The sequence below is a fragment of the Neomonachus schauinslandi genome, chromosome 1, assembly GCF_002201575.2.
Source record: "Neomonachus schauinslandi chromosome 1, ASM220157v2, whole genome shotgun sequence".
Taxonomy (NCBI): Eukaryota; Metazoa; Chordata; class Mammalia; order Carnivora; family Phocidae; genus Neomonachus; species Neomonachus schauinslandi.
The window spans coordinates 48,306,969-48,322,761 of NC_058403.1; the positions used below are offsets into that span (position 1 = coordinate 48,306,969).

Here is a 15,793-nt window from a genome sequence, read left to right on the forward strand (position 1 = left end):
TAACAATTGTAAATATTTATGCACTCAACATAGGAGCACCCAAATACATAAAACAATAACAAACATAAAGGAACTAACTGATAACACAATAATAGTAGGGGACTTTAACACCCACTTACATCAGTGGACAGATCACCTAAGCAAAATAAACAAGGAAACAATGTCTTTGAATGACACGCTGGACAAGATGGACTTAACAGATATATTCAGAACATTCTACCATAAAACAGCAGAACACACATTCTTTTCTAGGATGCATGGAATGTTCTCCAGAATAGATCATATATTAGGTCACAAAACAGGCATCAACAAATACAAAAAGATTGAAAGCATACCATGCATTTTTTCTGACCACAATGCTATAAAATTAGAACTCAACCACAAGGAAAAATTTGGAAAGACCACAAATACAGGCAGGGTAAACAACATGCTACTAAACAATGAATGGGTCAACCAGGAAGTCAAAAAAATAAAAAATACATAGAAATAGATAAAAATGAAAACAATGGTCCAAAACCTTTGGGATGCAGCAATAGTGGTCCTAAGAAGGAAGCATATAGCAATACAGGCATACCTCAAAAAGCAAGAAAAATCTCAAACAACCTAGGTGTTACATCTAAAGGAGCTAGAAAAAGAGCAACAAACAAAGCCTAAAGCCAGCAGAAGGAAGGAAATAATAAAGATTAGAGCAGTAATAAATGATACAGAAACAACAACAACAAAAAACAATAGAACAGATCAGTGAAACCAGGAGCTGGTTCTTTGAAAAATCAATAAAATTGACAAACCTCTAGCCAGAGTTATCAAAAAGAAAAGATAAAGGACCCAAATAAAATCACAAATGAGACAGGAGGAATAACAAACAATATCACAGAAATATAAACAATTAAAAGAGTATATTAAGAAAACCTGTATGCCAACAAATTGGACAACATGGAAGAAATAGGCGAATTCCTAGAAACATATAAACTACCAAAACTGAAGTAGGAAGAACTAGGAAACTTGGACAGACCAATAACCAGTGGAGAAATTGAATCAGGAATTAAAAGAGTCCCAACAAACAAAAGTCCAGGGATAGATGGCTTCACAGGTGAATTGTATCAAACATTTAAAGAAGAATTAATATTTATTCTTCTCAAACTATTCCAAAAATAGACAAGGAAGAAAAACTTCTAATTCATTCTGTAAGGCCAGCGTTACCCTGATACCAACACCTGATAAAAGCTCCAATAGAGAACTAAAGGCCAATATTACTGATAAACATGGGTGCAAAAAATCTCAATAAAATACTAGCAAACTGAATTCAACAATGCGCTAAAAAATTATTCACCAGTATCAAGTGGGATTTATTCCTGGGTTGCAAGGTGGTTCAATATTTGCTAAATCAATTAGTGTGATATACCACATTAATAAAAGATTAATAACCATATGATCATTTCAATAGATGCAGAAAGTTTTGACAAAGTATAACATCCATTCATGATAAAAACCATCAACAAAGTAGGTTTAGAGGGAACATGCCTAAACATAACAGAGGCCCTATATGAAAAACCTACAGCTAATATCATCCTCAATGGGGAAAAACTGAGAGCTTTTTCTCTATGGTCAGAAATAAGACGGGGATATCCATTTTCACCACTGTTGTTTAACATAGTACTGGAAGTCCTAGCCATAGCAATCAAACAACAAAAGGAAATAAAAGGCATCCAAATTGGCAAGGAAGAAGTCAAACTTTCACTATTTGCAGATGACATGATACTACATATAGAAAACCTGAAAGACTCCGCTAAAAACTGCTAGAACTGATAAACAAATTCAATAAAGTCGTAGGATATAAAATCAACATACAGAATTCTGTTGCATTTCTATATACCAATAATTAAGGATCAGAATTATGGAACTTACCCCACTTACAATCACATAACTAGGAATAAACTTAACCAAAGAGGTGAAAGACTCTGAAAACTATACAGCACTGATGGAAAAAATAAAAAAATGATACAGAGAAATGGAAAGACATTCCATGCTCATGGATTGGAAGAACAAATATTGTTAAAATGTCTATACCACCCAAAGCAATCCACACATTTAACTCAATCGTTATCAAAATACCACCAGAATTTTTCATAGAGCTAGAACAAACAACCCTAGAATTTGTATGGAACCACAAAAGACACTGAATAACCAAACCAACCTTGAAAAAGAAAAACAAAGCTGGAGGCATCACAAGTCTGGACCTCAAGTTATATTACAAAGCTGTAGTGATCAAAACATTATGGTACTAGTACAAAAAAGTAGACTCATAGATCAATGAAATAGAATAGAAAACTCAGAAATGAACCCACAACTATATGGCTAATTAATCTTTGACAAAGAAAGAAAGACTATCCAATGGGAAAAAGTCTCTTCAACAAATGATGTTGGACTACAATATGCAAATGAATGAAACTGGACTACTTTCTTACACCAAACACCAAAATAATTCAAAATGGATTAAAAGACCTAAATGTGGGACCTGAAACCATAAAAATCCTAGAAGAGAACATAGGCAGTAACTTCTTTGACACTGGCTATAGAAACTTCTTTCTAGACATGTCTCCTGAGGCAAGGGAGACAAAATTAAAATAAACTATTGAGGCTACATCAAAATAAAAAGCTTCTGCACAGAAAAGGGAACAATACACAAAACTAAAAGACAATGTACTGAATGGGAGGAGATATTTGCAAATGACATATCTGATAAAGGGTTAGAATCCAAAATCTATAAAGAACTTATAAAACTCAACACCTCCAAAATGAATAATCCGACTGAAAAATCGGCAGAATTTTTCCAAAGAAGACATAGAGATGGCCAAGAGACTCATGAAAAGATGCTCAACATCACTCATCATCAGGGAAATACAAGTCAAAACTACATCTGTCGTAATGGTTAAACTCAACAACATCAGAAACAGCAGGTGTTGGCAAGGATGTGAAGAAAGGGGAACCTCTGGCACTGTTGTTGGGAATGCAAGTTGGTGCAGCTACTCTGGAAAACAGTATGGAGGTTCCTCAAAAAGTTAAAAATACAACTATCCTACAATTCAGCAATTGTACTACTAGGTATTTACCCAAAGAATACAAAAATACTAATTCAAAGGGATACATGTATCCTGATGTTTATAGCAGCATTCTCTACAATATCCAAATTATAGAAATATTTCAAGTGTCCATTGACAGATGAATGTATAAAGAAGAGGTGGTATATACACATATATTACTCAGCTACAAAAAAGAATGAAATCTTGCCATTTGCAATGACATGGATGGAGTTAGAGAGTATTATGCTAAGTGAAATAAGTCAGAGAAAGACAAATACCATATGATTTCACTCATGTCAAATTTAAGAAACAAAACAAATGAGCAAGGGGAAAAAAAAGAGAGAGAGGCAAATTGAGAAACAGACTCTTAACTGTAGAGAACAAAGTGATGGTTACCAGAGGGAGGTGTTTGGGGGGATGGGTTAAATAGGTGATGGGAATTAAGGAGTGCACTTTCGATGAGTACCAGTGTTGTATGGAAGTATTGAATCACTGTATTGTACACCTGAAACTAATACTACCCTGTATGTTAACTACCTGGAATTTAAATAAAAAAAATTTAAAAGAACATTTGCTTAATCCACAGTTGTCATGTCAGTTAGTCCACACTTCTTTTAGTTGGGCTTCTTTGATCTCTACTTGCATACGGACATACTTAAAAAATTCTCCACCTGTAAACTTTGGGGCTCAGTTTCTTCAAGAAATGTATGTTAGGGCCATGCTTAGGGTCAGAGTAGTTGGACCTGCGTGGTTGTCAATTTCAGACATCCTCTATGCATGAATAAATTCAAATCATATTTACTCCTAAACTATCACACCCTAGAAGAGTGCAGATCATTGGGATATGCCAATACCTAAGATTAAAAAAAGCTGACTATTAAGTCTTTTTTTTTTAAATTTTATTATGTTATGTTAGTCACCATACAATACATCATTAGTTTTTGATGTAGTGATCCACGATCCATTGTTTTCGTATAACACCCAGTGCTCCATGCAGTACGTGCCCTCCTTGATACCCATCACTGGGCTAACCAATCCCCCCTCCCCCCTCCCCTCTAAAACCCTGTTTGTTTCTCAGAGTCCATAGTCTCTCATGGTTCATCTCTCCCTCCAATCCCCCCTGCCCATTTTTCCCTTCCTTCTCTTAATGTCCTCCATGTTATTCCTTATGTTCCAGAAATAAGTGAAACCATATAATTGACTTTCTCTGCTTGACTTATTTCACTTAGCATAATCTCCTCCAGTCCCATCCATGTTGATGTAAAAGTTGGGTATTCATCTTTTCTGATGGCTGAGTAATATTCCATTGTATATGTGGACCACATCTTCTTTATCCATTCATCTGTTGAAGGGCATCTCAGCTCTTTCCACAGTTTGGCTGTTGCGGACATTGCTGCTATGAACATTGAGGTGCATATGGCCCTTCTTTTCACTACATCTGTGTCTTTGGGGTAAATACCCAGCAGTGCAATTGCTGGGTCATAGGGTAGCTCTATTTTTAAATTTTTGAGGAACCTCCACACTGTTTTCCAAAGTGGCTGTACCAACTTGCATTCCCACCAACAGTGTAAGAGGGTTCCCCTTTTTCCACAACCTCTCCAACATTTGTTGTTTCTTTCCCTGTCCGTTTTTGCCATTCTAACTGGTGTAAGGTGGTATCTCCGTGTGGTTTTGATTTGGATTTCCCTGATGGCTAATGATGATGAACATTTTTTCATGTGTCTGTTAGCCATTTGTATGTCTTCTTCAGAGAAGTGTCTGTTCATATCTTCTGCCCACTTTTTGACTTGATTATTTGTTTTTTGGGTTTTGAGTTTGAGAAGTTCTTTATAGATTTTGGATACCAGCCCTTTATCTGTAGTGTCATTTGCAAATATCTTCTCCCATTCTGTGGGTTGCCTCTTTGTTTTGTTGACTGTTTCCTTTGCTGTGCAGAAGCTTTGTATCTTGATGAAGTCCCAAAAGTTCATTTTTGCTTTTGTTTCACTAGCTTTTGGAGATGTATCTTGAAAGAGGTTGCTGTGGCCGATGTCAAAGAGGTTACTGCCTATGTTCTCCTCTAGGATTTTGATGGATTCCTGTCTCACATTGAGGTCTTTCATCCACTTTGAGTTTATCTTTGTGAGTGGTGTTAGAGAATGGTCGAGTTTCATTCTTCTGCATGTGGCTGTCCAATTTTCCCAGCACCATTTATTGAAGAGGCTGTCTTTTTCCATTGCATGTTTTTTCCTGCTTTGTCAAAGATTATTTGACCATAGAGTTGAGGGACCATATCTGGGTTCTCTATTCTGTTCCATTGGTCTATCTGTTTTTGTGTCAGTACCATGCTGTCTTGGTGATCACAGCTTTGTAATATAGCTTGAAATTGGGAACGTGATGCCCCCAGCTTTGTTTTTCTTTTTCAACATCTCCTTGGTGATTCGGGGTCTTTTCTGATTCCATACAAATTTTAGGATTGTTTGTTCCAGCACTTTGAAAAATGTCATTGGAATTTTGATCAGGATGGCATTGAAGGTATAGATTGCTCTGGGTAGCATAGACATTTTAACAATGTTTATTCTTCCGATCCATGAGCATGGAATATTTTTCCATCTTTTTGTGTCTTCTTCAATTTCTTTCATGAGTGTTTTGTAGTTCCTAGAGTATAGATCCTTTACCTCTTTGGTTAGGTTTATTCCGAGGTATCTTATGGTTTTGGGTGCTATTGTAAATAGAATCGTTTCTTTAATTTCTCTTTCTACAGTTGCGTTGTTAGTGTATAAGAAAGCAACTGATTTCTGTGCATTGATTTTGTATCCTGCCACATTACTGAATTGCTGGATGAGTTCTAGTAATTTGGGGGTGGAGTCTTTTGGCTTTTCCACATAAAGTATCATGTCGTCTGCAAAAAGAGAGAGTTTGACTTCTTCTTCGCCAGTTTGAATACCTTTTATTTCTTTTTGTTTTCTGATTGCTGTTGCTAGGGCTTCTAGTACTATGTTGAACAACAGTGGTGAGAGTGGGCACCCTTGACGTGTTCCTGATCTTAAGAGAAAGGCTCTCAGCTTTTCCCCATTGAGGATGATATTCGCTGTGGGTTTTTCATAGATGGATTTTATGAGCTTGAGGAATGTTCCCTCTATCCCTATACTCTGGAGAGTTTTAATCAGGAAAGGATGTTGTATTTTGTCAAATGCTTTTTCTGTATCAATTGAGAGGACCATATGGCTCTTCTCTCTCCTCTTACTAAATGTGTTCTATCACATTGATTGATTTGTGAATGTTGAACCACTCTTGCATCCCGGGGATAAATCCCACTTGGTCGTGGTGGATGATCCTTTTAATGTATTGTTGGATCCTATTAGCTAGGATTTTGTTGAGGATTTTGGAATCCATATTCATCAGGGATATTGGTCTGAAATTCTCCTTTTTGATGGGGTCTTTGCCTGGTTTGGGGATTAAGGTAATGCTGGCCTCATAGAATGAGTTTGGAAGTTTTCCTTCTGTTTCTATTTTTTGAAACAGCTTCGGTAGAATAGGTATTATTTCTTCTTTGAATGTTTGGTAGAATTCCCCAGGGAATCCATCAGGCCCCGGACTCTTGTTTTTTGGGAGGTTTTTGATCACTGCTTCAATCTTGTTACTGGTTATTGGCCTATTCAGGTTGTCAATTTCTTCCTGTTTCAGTCTTGGCAGCTTATAGGTTTCCAGGAAGGCCTCCATTTCATCCAGATTGCTCAGTTTATTGGCATACAGTTGTTGATAATAATTTCTAATAATTGTTTCTCTTTCCTTGGTTTTAGTCGTGATCTCTCCCCTTTCATTCATAATTTTATTAAGTTGGGTCCTTTCTCTTTTCTTTTGGATAAGTCTGGCCAGTGGTTTATCAATCTTATTAATTCTTTCAAAGAACCAACTTCTAGTTTCGTTGATCTGATCTACTGTGTTTCTGGTTTCTAATTCATTGATTTCTGCTCTAATTTTGATTATTTCTCTTCTAATGCGTGGCTTAGGCGTCATTTGTTGCTTTTTCTCTAGTTCTTTAAGGTGTAGAGTTAGTTGGTGAATTCGGGATTTTTTTATTTTTTTGAGTGAGGCTTGGATGGCTATGTATTTCCCCCTTAGGACTGCCTTTGCAGTATCCCATAGGTTTTGGACCGATGTATTTTCGTTCTCAGTGATTTCCATGAATTGTTTAAGTTCTTCTATGATTTCTTGGTTGACCCAAACATTCTCGAGCAGAGTGGTCTTTAGCTTCCAAGTGTTTGAATTTCTGCCAAATTTTTTCTTGTGATTGAGTTCCAGTTTTAGAGCATTGTGGTCTGAGAATATGCAGGGAATAATCTCAATCGTTTGGTATCAGTTGAGACCTGATTTGTGACCCAGTATATGGTCTATTCTGGAGAAAGTTCCATGTGCATTCGAGAAGAATGAGTATTCTGTTGTTTTAGGGTGGAATGTTCTGTAAATATCTATGAGGTCCATCTGGCCCAATGTATCATTCAAAGCTCTTGTTTCCTTGTTGATTTTCTGCTTAGATGATCTGTCCATTGCTGAGAGTGGAGTATTGGGGTCTCCTACAATTAACGTGTTGTTATCAATATGACTCTTTATTTTGGTTAACAGTTGGCTTATGTAGATGGCTGCTCCCATGTTGGGGGCATAGATATTTACAATTGTTAGATCTTCTTGTTGGATAGACCCTTTAAGAATGATATAGTGTCCTTCTGTGTCTCTTAATACAGACTTTAGTTTAAAATCTAATTTGTCTGATGTAAGAATTGCTACCCCAGCTTTCTTTTGAGGTCCGCTGGCATGGAAGATAGATCTCTATCCCTTCACTTTCAGTCTGGATGTATCTTTAGGTTCAAAATGAGTCTCTTGTAGACAGCATATGGATGGGTCCTGTCTTTTTATCCAGTCTGTAACCCTGTGCTGTTTTATGGGAGCATTTAGGCCATTCACGTTGAGAGTGATTATTGAAAGATATGAATTAATTGTCATCATGTTGCCTGTGAAGACGTTGTTTTTATAGATTGTCCCTGTAAATTTCTGTTGTAGATCACTCTTGGGGTCTTTCTCCTTTTATAGAACCCCCCTTAATATTTCTTGCAGGGCCAGCTTAGTGTTCACATATTCTTTCAACTTCTGCCAGTCGTGGAAGCTCTGCATCTCTCCATCCATTCTAAATGAAAGCCTTGCTGGATAAAGTATTCTTGGCTGCATGTTCTTCTCATTTAGTACCCTGAATATGTCTTGCCAGGCCTTTCTGGCTTGCCAGGTCTCTGTGGATAGGTCTGACGTTATTCTGATGTTCCTCCCTCTGTACGTAAGGAATCTCTTCCCCCTAACTGCCCTTAAGATGGTTTCCTTGGTGGGCGCCTGGGTGGCTCAGTTGGTTAAGCGACTGCCTTCGGCTCAGGTCATGATCCTGGAGTCCCGGGATCGAGTCCCGCATCAGGCTCCCTGCTCAGCGGGGAGTCTGCTTCTCCCTCTGACCCTCCCCCCTCTCATGTGCTCTCTCTCTTCTCTCATCCTCTCTCTCAAATAAATAAATAAAATCTTTAAAAAAAAAAAGATGGTTTCCTTGGTTCTAAGATTTGCAAGTTTTCCTATTACATGCCGGGGTGTTGGCCTGTTTTCCTTGATCTTAGGAGGGGTCCTCTCTGCCTCTATGACTTGAATGTTTGTTTCATTCCCCAGATTAGGGGAGTTCTCAGCTACGATTTGCTCAAATACATCTTCTAGTCCTCTTTCTCTCTCCACTCCCTCTGGGATTCCAATTATTCTGACATTAGAACGCCTCATGGTGTCACTTATTTCTCTGATTCTATTTTCATGGATTCTGAGTTGTTTTTCCCTGGCCTCCTCTTTTCCCTTTTTATCTATTATATTGTCTTCCAGGTCACTTATTCTCTCTTCTGCCTCAGTTACCCTAGGTGTTAGATTATCTAGATTGGATTGGATCTCATTGATAGCATTTTTAAGTTCTGCCAATTCACCTTTTATTTCTGCCCTTAGAGACTCTATGTTGCCATTAATTGATTTCTCCATTCTAGCCATTGTCTTCACAATTGCTAACCTGAATTCCATCTTCAACATCTTGGTTATATCTGCATCCATTTGTAAATCTGCAGCATAAGTCATGATCTCTGAGTCTTTTCTGTTTTGGGGGCTCCTCCTCCTAGTCATTCTGTTGATGGGTGGTTGAGGGAAGGTATAGAGTCCAAATTATTGACCAGAACCCAAGCAAGGTGCACCTGTTTTCTTGGGACCTTAGGGTTGCTGGCCTCTTGTTTTCCCAGCCTGTCTTCTGTGGGAGGGGCCTGCAGTGCTGTTACTCAGGCAACCCTGTTTGGGCGGAGTTGCCCTGCTCCCCTGTGGCGGGGGATGGGCTCAGTGGGAATCAGTCTCTGGGGCTTTTGTTCTCTGGCGCCTTTCCCTGGCAGCTTTCTGCGTCTCTTCCGTGAGTCAGAGCAGAAGAGACCGTTTCCAACCCTCTGCCTCAGAGCAGAGAGACCTCAGTCTGTTCTTCAGTGAGCTCTCCAGGCCACACTGTCTCTGTTTCTGTCCTTGCTGCTATAAACTGCAGCGTCCTGGGTTGTGCACCCCTCCATAGCTCTCCCAGTCCTGCCTCAAGGTGGGGGCACGTCTCTGCCCTTTGTGCTTCTAAAAGCCCAGCCGCTCCCAGTTCGCGTGCATGCGACTCCGCTGCTCTGGGTTCAGTCCCCGGGACTGCAGTTCGCGTGCGTGCGACTCCGCTGCTCTGGGTTCAGTCCCGGGGACTGCAGTTCGCGTGCGCTCGACTCCACTGCTCGGGGTTTCCACCCCAGGGGTTGCAGTTCACCGGTGGGACCCCGGCGCACCAGGTTTCGGTCTTGGAGGCTGCAGTTTGCGTGCACGCGACCCCGCCAGTCTGGTTTTCCACTCCGGGGGCTGCCCTAAAGTCCTTTCCCGATGCTACCGGTCTGCGAGTCTGTGCCCCATCCACAGCGCTCGCGGCTGTCACTCACTGGTGGTGTAGGATTCCCACGTCCAGGCTCCCACCTGCTGCTGTTCATCCTCCGATATCTGCCCGCAGAATCACGGCTCTCCACTTTATACCTCAAAACCAACCGCCTGCGATATTCTGTTTGTAGAGATCCAGATCTTCTTACATCTCAGGCTGGTTTTGTGGGTGCTCAGAGTGGTCTGGTAGATATCCAGCTCAATTCCAGGGACCAGTTGAAATAGGGTCCCGTACTCCTCTGCCATCTTTCCCCCTCCTCGACTATTAAGTCTTAAAATAGTTTTAGTAGCCCTGTCTTATAGTTCTTTCTCACAGATTTAAACATAATTCTGCGAGGAAAGCAAACCACGTATTTACTCTTTGAGGCATTTCCAATGATGTAGGTCTATAGAAAAAAAGCCCATGGGGATGTACCTCAAGTGGAGTGAGGTTTTTTTGCTACTTGCAGCTAAAAACATCCCAGTAGTTATATATACCCAAGGATGTGGCTTAGGTGGATGCCACACTAGGCTCAATTGTATAAGTCATGAGATCATCTCCCTGTCATGAGTGGTGGGTCCTATCTTCCAGCTCCAAATCAGAAATTCTGGGGGGGAGACCCACCAGCGTGGTTTAACAAACCCCCCAGGTGATTGTGTTTGAAGACCACTGGACTGAGCATATCAGACAGATATGTAATTTGCAAACTCTTGTGTTTCCTTAGGATTCTTAGATATAGAATAATAAAATAGTTTTCATGGTAATAAGGTGATTCAAAATGTAAAGAACCCACTGAAGACATTTTTTGTGATTATGACTTTTCGTTATGCCAAGCAATATCATTGCTAATGAATTGTTTTGGATGACTGCATATGGTAGAGAATTACCCCAGTTGTATGTGTGTTTGAAACTCACCAGCTGACTTGGAAACCTCATTGCCATTGGATGGCCTGGTGGAAGCATTTAAGTCAGGTTGGAAGATATTGGGGAATTTCTCAGGGCATGGTTGTCAGGCCCTTGGCCCCAGAGGATTTTACCTATGTTAGTTTTTATGAAGTGGGTCTAGAAAATGGGAGACGGTGTTAATATGGGTTCTTTCAAAGGCAGCCTGTGTTTTTATCTCTCTCTTGGTTAATTCAGTGCCTAGTGGCCCTCTGGCCTGATCACAGTTCTATAGTCCCCTGAGAATCACTTGTTAAGCCTAATTATGATTGCTTTGAACTTCCGTGAGACTCTGATGTCAAAGGTCTCCTATTAGGTTTTTTTTTTATTTTTTTTATTTTTTTTAAAGATTTTATTTATTTATTTGACAGAGAGAGAAACAGCGAGAGAGGAAACACAAGCAAGGGGAGTGGGAGAGGGAGAAGCAGGCCTCCCGCAGAGCAGGGAGTCCGATGCGGGGCTCGATCCCAGGACCCCAGGATCATGACCTGAGCCGAAGGCAGACGCTTAACGGCTGAGCCACTCAGGCGCCCCTCCTATTAGGTTTTTGATCACAGTTTTTTGTCTTAGCTTGCCCCTTATGTGATCACATATTGCTGCATTTCTGCTCACATGCTGAGGCCCTCTCTCTTCTTGGTGCCTCCCTTTAAGTGATGATAAATGTTTTCTATCCAGCCCAAGAAGAATCATAACTTGCTGTTACTTACAGAGGCCTCCTAATTTTACATTAGAGAGAGCCGAAGTCTGGATTGTAATTTACTTCGTTCATTCATTTGTTCCAAAATACTTATTGAGCGCCTACCATGAGCCAGGCCCTGTTTAATAATGGCAAAAGCATGATTAGAATAAAGGAATCATAACTCCTATACCAGTGCTCTTGTCACTATCCTACTTCTTAAAAGCCATTTGAATAAAAAGAAATGAAATAAAAAGCAATGAAATACAAATAATTAAGAAAAAAGGGAAAAGAAAAGTAAGAGAAAAGGTCATTTCGGAGCTAAGTGCCTTCTGGATGACTAAGCACACAGATTTTCTTTTCCGTCCCCAACGGTCCACTGGAATGAGTGAATAAATATAAAATTAAGAAAAACAATGTAACAGTACTAGGAAATATGAAGGCTGATATTAGCAGAAGCAACAAATTTCTGGAAGATATAAAGCAAATGGGTTTGGATCGATGGAGTAACCAGATAGAACTGATAACTGCAGCTAATACAAATGAAAGAGGATGGTAATGGAGGAAGAAGGGAGTTTTGTTTTTGTTTAGTTTGAACAGAACTTTGGAAAAACCCCAAGATTATAATCATTAGGAGCTAGCAGCAGGAATCTTCTATTGGATACTTAGTAGGAAGACCAGTAAAACTAGGACATTCCAAGTACCTGGAAAATGCATACATTCCCAGCTCTAGAAGACCTGGCACAAATATTTTGAAAACCAATAAAGGGGTGGATGGATTTTGTCATTAGGGGTAAGCAGGGACGTTTATAGTGAGTATCGGAGCTAAAAAGAGAAGTTGGGTGGTACTCCCATGTGATATCAGCTGCCAATAGGGGAAACCTTTCCACATCCTGACAGCAAACTCCTACCTACCCTAACAGAGAGGAATCTCTGATGACAGATCACAGCTCACTCATCATAGCCATGGCTTCTGTCCTTTGCAATCAAATTCATTATCAAGGGAACTGTGACTTTCACATTGGCCATATATATCAGTTCTCCTAAACTGTCACATATAAATAGTTGAGTTTCCAGATATTTAAGGAAAAATAACAGCATAAAAATGAGTTAGTTACCAACTTTAATAAATCAAAATGATTCTTTAAGAAATTGAATTGCTGGAGAAATATAGAAAAGATTATTAAAACAATTTAGTATTTTCAAAGAGATTTGAGAGGACACTATATTCATACAACTAGAATACACTGCTAAGAAAAAGTAAAGTATATGAGAGAATTTATAGAAATTGGAAAACCTCTACATGATTGTTGAAATAAATGTAACGGGTCAACTGATGATGTAGAATGTAAAGTTCTTAATTCCCCAAAGCTTCTTCATATATATAGATAAGACCAGTCACTCTGGAACTAATTTTCATTCAGAAAAGTGTCACTTGAAAGAACACAATTAACCCATTGCCCAGGTGAAAAGGGATAATATGACCTTCTTTGGCTGACAAAAGCTGCCTTTAATCTGACTTTGGAATGCTGAGTTGGTTACTGGAAAGGAGATGGGAATGTTTGCATAAGGAAAAAGAAATTACCCAAGAGGAAAGGTCTACTCTTTCCCTTTTGAGGTTTAATGTCTTTAGTACTTCTCTGGCTGACTAGGTCTGTGAAAAGTCCAGAGGCATAAGAGACATCAAGTTTCTCAGGGAGGAACTCACCATGGGGTTAGGTAGAATCTGGACAAGTGTGCAAGGGTCAACATTAAAGTGAAAGGTTAACTTGGAGAGGGTTGGGTATGGGATATCATGCAGCCACAACAACAAATACCTGTAAACGCAACCACCTTGGCAGATTGGTGATGGTAGAAAATAATTGTTAAGCTTGCATATGAGCTGAAAGAGCTATATCCTTGCAGTTTAGACCTAGGGCATCAGAGAAACTTGTGCAAGGGCCTGTACCTCTTCAGGCAAAGCTACAGTGATGGACAAGGTGTTAGAATAGTTTTCAAAAGCATCCCTATGGTCAATGACAAAAGTGGTCATATTAGACTCATCACACTCAAGTTCTCTCTATCAGCTGGTTGAGAACTGGGGCAAACTTTTTGGAGTCCTGTAAAATTTAGGGAAAAGAAGGACTATCTCAAGAAAGGGTTAGTTGTCAGCTAAAGGGCAATTGAAAAACATAAATGATGTGACTAAATTCATACTCCCCAACTGCTGAAGTAAATCACACAAATTACCTAAAAATTTCAGTTGAAAAATTGAATAATAGAATAGGTGTGTTTGAAAATCAAATTAGTTTTATGGAAGATCAAGCCAAGAAGTTTCCTCAGAATATAGTGTGAAAAGAGATGAAAATTGTGAAACTTGGAAGGATGTCGTTCAGTATATGAGGCACAAAAACTCACAAGGCATGCAAGACCTTCAGAAATCCCAGTATCTACCCGGTAAAACATCTATAAGGAGAAGCTAGAGAGATTAGAAGGAATGATATAATTAAGGTGATAATAGAAGAATATTTTTTTCTGAGCTGAGAGAAGACATTAGAATTTTGATTAAAAAAACAAAAAAATAAGTGTTAGCAGGGATGTGGAAAAATTGGAAATTTTGTGCTTTGTTGATGGGAATGCACAATGGTGGAGCCACTGTGGAAAATGTCATGGCAATTCCTCAAAACATAAACATAGAATTATCATATGACCCAGTGATTTAATTTCTGGGTATATACTCTAAATCAATGAAAGCAAGGACAGGTGCAGATGTTTGTACACCCATGTTCATAGCAGCATTATTCACAATGACTAAAAGGTAGATACAAACCACGTCCATTACTAGATAAATGGATAAACAAAATGTGGCATATACATACAATGGAAAATTCTTCAGTCTTAAAAAGGAAGGAAATTCCGACATATTCTACAACATAGATGAAACTTGAGGACATTATGCTAAGTAAAACAAGCCAATCATAGAAGGACAAATATCGTATGATTCTACTTATATGAGGTGTCTATATTAGTCAAGCAGAAAGTAGAATGGTGGTTTCCAAAGGCTGGGAGAAGGGGGTATGTTGACTTGATGTTTAATGGGCATAGCATTTCATTTAGGCAGGATGAAAATGTGGATTGTGGTGATGGTTGCACAAGGCAGTACAAGGGAGAGGCAAGTGAAAGGGTTAAGAAAGTGGGCCTGCATTTGAGTCCTGACACCACCACTTATTAGCTCCATGTTGTTGGCCAAGTCAGTCACCTAATTTCTCTGTACCTCAGTTTCCTCACCTGTAAAATATGGGTAATAATAGTGACTACCTCATGGGATTATTTGGAGGACTTTATTATTAATGAGAACAACATGAAGAAATAGTACAACTTTGTGGTCTAATTTGAAAAAAAATCTATTAAAATTTAAAATGCACTTACTCTTAGTACAAGAGAGCCATCCCATACAGGCAGGTGCCTTTCCAGCCTTTGGTCCCAACACACCAGTTGACATTCCACTGAACGACTCACATGGCCATAGGAGAGTTGGGAAAGTCATATGTCAAAGGATGTGAATACCGGAAGGGTAATAAATTAGGGCCATTAATGTTACATAATATCACCAACCTACTTTTTTCATAGTTGTGATTTGGGGGAAAAATCATATAAATAAGACATACATGAGGATTTTTAGGAAAGTGGGCTTACTGATAACCATGTAGATATTAGAATTGCACTAGTACCCCAAGTCCCCGCCCCCCCCCAAAGTGTCTGTAAAATACTATGTGCTTAAAAATGTTGGATGAGGGGCACCTGGGTGGCTCAGTCGGTTAAGCGTTTGCCTTCAGCTCAGGTCATGATCCCAAGGTCCTGTGAGAATGGGGTGCTGGGATCCTTCTTCCAGTTTATTGAGACTATAGTCTGTGCAGTAGCTGAGGGAGGATGGTAGGGAGAGGCAAAGAGTTAAAATATCTAAGGCAAATATATCTATACTTATATTTATATCATCTATAGTAATATGATTTGCCTTAGATATTCTCCTAGCTTCAATTAGTGAAAAATAAAATGAATGCATAATTGTGAATGGGATGTGCTTTTTCTGATTCTAGGGGTTTGAGAAGTTTACAGGTAGTGGAAAGTGCACTTGGTGGAATATTCTGG

At 39.3% G+C, this 15,793-nt stretch overlaps 1 non-coding gene across 1 annotated transcript; it reads right to left on the reverse strand.

Moving 5' to 3' along the window:
• Positions 1–10,357: 10,357 nt before the first annotated feature.
• On the reverse strand, positions 10,358–10,488 carry LOC123323206. The gene has a single exon (XR_006539278.1). It is a non-coding gene; the product is annotated as a small nucleolar RNA SNORA18 (small nucleolar RNA).
• Between the last annotated feature and the right edge of the window lie 5,305 nt (positions 10,489–15,793).